The following is a 4,451-nucleotide window of genomic DNA, read 5'->3' on the forward strand; positions in this document are numbered from 1 at the left end:
GGGAAGCTCGGTCTCCCTGCCGAAGTAAGGTCGAACGTCCTGCCGAGCCTTACACTCGAACTCCGGCCAAACCCCCTTGCCTGACTCTCCTACTACGCCTGGGAAGCTTGGTCTCCCTGCCGAGGTAAGGTCGAACGTCCTGCCGAGCCTTACACTCGAACTCCGGCCAAGCCCCCTTGCCTGACTCTCCTACTAGGCTTGGGAAACTTGGTCTCCCTGCCGAGGTAAGGCCGAACGTCCTGCCGAGCCTTACACTCGAACTCCGGCCAAGCCCCCTTGCCTGACTCTTTTACTAGGCTTGGGAAGCTTGGTCTCCCTGCCGAGGTAAGGTCGAACGTCCTGCCGAGCCTTACACTCGAACTCCGGCCAGGCTCACTTGCCTGACACTTTTACTAGGTTTGAGAAGCTGGGTCTCCCTGCCGAGGTAAGGCCGAACGTCCCGCCGAGCCTTACACACAAACTCCGGCCATGCGCCCTTGCCTGACTCTCCTACTAGGCTTGGGAAGCTTGGTCTCCCTGCCGAGGTAAGGTCGAACGTCCTGCCGAGCCTTACACTCGAACTCCGGCCAAGCCCACTTGCCTGACTCTCCTACTGGGCTTGGGAAGCTTGGTCTCCCTGCCGAGGTAAGGTCGAACGTCCTGCCGAGCCTTACACTCGAACTCCGGCCAAGCCCCCTTGCCTGCCCCTACTAGGCTTGGGAAGCTTGGTCTCCCTGCCGAGGTAAGACCGAACATCCTGCCGAGCCTTACACTCGAACTCTGGCCAAGCCCCCTTGCCTGACGCTTTTACTACGCCTGGGAAGCTTGGTCTCGCTGCCGAGGTAAGGTCGAACGTCCTGCCGAGCCTTACACCCGAACTCCGGCCAAGCCCCCTTGCCTGACTCTCCTACTAGGCTTGGGAAGCTTGGTCTCCCTGCCGAGGTAAGGCCGAACATCCTGCCGAGCCTTACACTCGAACTCCGGCCAAGCCCCCTTGCCTGCCCCTACTAGCCTCGGGAAGCTTGGTCTCCCTGCCGAGGTAAGGTCGAACGTCCTGCCAAGCCTTCCACTCGAACTCCGGCCAAGCCCCTTTGCCTGACTCTCCTATTGGGCGTGGGAACCTTGGTCTTCCTGCCGAGGAAAGGCCGAACATCCTGCCGAGCCTTCCACTCGAACTCCGGCCAAGCCCCCTTGCCTGCCCCTACTAGGCTTGGGAAGCTTGGTCTCCCTGCCGAGGTAAGGTCCAACGTCCTGCCGAGCCTTACACTCGAACTCTGGCCAAGCCCCCTTGCCTGACTCTCCTACTAGGCTTGGGAAGCTTGGTCTCCCTGCCGAGATAAGGCCGAACGTCCTGCCGAGCCTTACACTCGAACTCCGGCCAAGCCCCCTTGCCTGACTCTCCTACTAAGCTTGGGAAGCTTGGTCTCCCTTCCGAGGTAAGGCCGAACATCCTGCCGAGCCTTACACTCGAACTCTGGCCAAGCCCCCTTGCCTGCCCCTATTAGCCTTGGGAAGCTTGGTCTCCCTTCCGAGGTAAGGGCGAACATCCTGCCGAGCCTTCCACTCGAACTCCGGCCAAGCCCCCTTGCCTGCCCCTACTCGGCTTGGGAAGCTTGGTCTCCCTGCCGAGGTAAGGTCGAACGTCCTGCCGAGCCTTACACTCGAACTCCGGCCAAGCCCCCTTGCCTGACTCTCCTACTAGCCTTGGGAAGCTTGGTCTCCCTGCCGAGGTAAGGTCGAACGTCCTGCCGAGCCTTACACTCGAACTCCGGCCAAGCCCCCTTGCCTGACTCTCCTACTAGGCTTGGGAAGCTTGGTCTCCCTGCCGAGGAATGGCCGAACATCCTGCTGAGCCTTACACTCGAACACCGGCCAAGCCCCCTTGCCTGCCCCTACTAGGCTTGGGAAGCTCGGTCTCCCTGCCGAGGTAAGGTCGAACGTCCTGCCGAGCCTTACACTCGAACTCCGGCCAAACCCCCTTGCCTGACTCTCCTACTAGGCTTGGGAAACTCGGTCTCCCTGCCGAGGTAAGGTCGAACGTCCTGCCGAGCCTTACACTCGAACTCCGGCCAAGCCCCCTTGCCTGACTCTCCTACTAGGCTTGGGAAACTTGGTCTCCCTGCCGAGGTAAGGCCGAACGTCCTGCCGAGCCTTACACTCGAACTCCGGCCAAGCCCCCTTGCCTGGCTCTTTTACTAGGCTTGGGAAGCTTGGTCTCCCTGCCGAGGTAAGGTCGAACGTCCTGCCGAGCCTTACACTCGAACTCCGGCCAGGCTCCCTTGCCTGACACTTTTACTAGGTTTGAGAAGCTGTGTCTCACGGCCGAGGTAAGGCCGAACGTCCCGCCGAGCCTTACACACAAACTCCGGCCATGCGCCCTTGCCTGACTCTCCTACTAGGCTTGGGAAGCTTGGTCTCCCTGCCGAGGTAAGGTCGAACGTCCTGCCGAGCCTTACACTCGAACTCCGGCCAAGCCCACTTGCCTGACTCTCCTACTGGGCTTGGGAAGCTTGGTCTCCCTGCTGAGGTAAGGCCGAACGTCCTGCCGAGCCTTACACTCGAACTCCGGCCAAGCCCCCTTGCCTGCCCCTACTAGGCTTGGGAAGCTTGGTCTCCCTGCCGAGGTAAGACCGAACATCCTGCCGAGCCTTACACTCGAACTCTGGCCAAGCCCCCTTGCCTGACGCTTTTACTACGCCTGGGAAGCTTGGTCTCGCTGCCGAGGTAAGGTCGAATGTCCTGCCGAGCCTTACACCCGAACTCCGGCCAAGCCCCCTTGCCTGACTCTCCTACTAGGCTTGGGAAGCTTGGTCTCCCTGCCGAGGTAAGGCCGAACATCCTGCCGAGCCTTACACTCGAACTCCGGCCAAGCCCCCTTGCCTGCCCCTACTAGCCTCGGGAAGCTTGGTCTCCCTGCCGAGGTAAGGTCGAACGTCCTGCCGGGCCTTACACTCGAACTCCGGCCAAGCCCCCTTGCCTGACTCTCCTACTAGGCTTGGGAAGCTTGGTCTCCCTGCCGAGGTAAGGCCGAACATCCTGCCGAGCCTTACACTCGAACTCCGGCCAAGCCCCCTTGCCTGCCCCTACTAGCCTCGGGAAGCTTGGTCTCCCTGCCGAGGTAAGGTCGAACGTCCTGCCAAGCCTTCCACTCGAACTCCGGCCAAGCCCCTTTGCCTGACTCTCCTATTGGGCGTGGGAACCTTGGTCTTCCTGCCGAGGAAAGGCCGAACATCCTGCCGAGCCTTCCACTCGAACTCCGGCCAAGCCCCCTTGCCTGCCCCTACTAGGCTTGGGAAGCTTGGTCTCCCTGCCGAGGTAAGGTCCAACGTCCTGCCGAGCCTTACACTCGAACTCTGGCCAAGCCCCCTTGCCTGACTCTCCTACTAGGCTTGGGAAGCTTGGTCTCCCTGCCGAGATAAGGCCGAACGTCCTGCCGAGCCTTACACTCGAACTCCGGCCAAGCCCCCTTGCCTGACTCTCCTACTAAGCTTGGGAAGCTTGGTCTCCCTGCCGAGGTAAGGCCGAACATCCTGCCGGGCCTTACACTCGAACTCCGGCCAAGCCCCCTTGCCTGACGCTCCTACTGGGCTTAGGAAGCTTGGTCTCCCGGCCGAGGTAAGGTCGAACGTCCTGCCAAGCCTTACACTCGAACTCCGGCCAAGCCCCCTTGCCTGCCCCTACTAGCCTCGGGTAGCTTGGTCTCCCTGCCGAGGTAAGGTCGAACGTCCTGCCGAGCCTTACACTCGAACTCCGGCCAAACCCCCTTGCCTGACTCTCCTACTAGGCTTGGGAAACTCTGTCTCCCTGCCGAGGTAAGGTCGAACGTCCTGCCGAGCCTTACACTCGAACTCCGGCCAAGCCCCCTTGCCTGACTCTCCTACTAGGCTTGGGAACCTTGGTCTCGCTGCCGAGGTAAGGCCGAACATCCTGCCGAGCCTTACACTCGAACTCCGGCCAAGCCCACTTGCCTGCCCCTACTAGCCTCGGGTAGCTTGGTCTCCCTGCCGAGGTAAGGTCGAACGTCCTGCCGAGCCTTACACTCGATCTCCGGCCAAGCCCCCTTGCCTGACTCTTTTACTAGGCTTGGGAATCTCGGTCTCCCTGCCGAGGTAAGGTCGAACGTCCTGCCGAGCCTTACACTCGAACTCCGGCCAAGCCCCCTAGCCTGACTCTCCTACGGGGCTTGGGAAGCTTGGTCTCCCTGCCGAGGTAAGGTCGAACGTCCTGCCGAGCCTTATACTCGACCTCCGGCCAAGCCCCCTTGCCTGACTCTCCTACTAGGCTTGGGAAGCTTGGTCTCCCTGCCGAGGTAAGGTCGAACGTCCTGCCGAGCCTTACACTCGAACTCCGGCCAGGCTCCCTTGCCTGACACTTTTACTAGGTTTGAGAAGCTGTGTCTCACGGCCGAGGTAAGGCCGAACGTCCCGCCGAGCCTTACACACAAACTCCGGCCATGCGCCCTTGCCTGACTC

The sequence above is a fragment of the Vidua macroura genome (genome assembly GCF_024509145.1).
Source record: "Vidua macroura isolate BioBank_ID:100142 chromosome W unlocalized genomic scaffold, ASM2450914v1 whyW_random_scaffold_30, whole genome shotgun sequence".
Taxonomy (NCBI): Eukaryota; Metazoa; Chordata; class Aves; order Passeriformes; family Viduidae; genus Vidua; species Vidua macroura.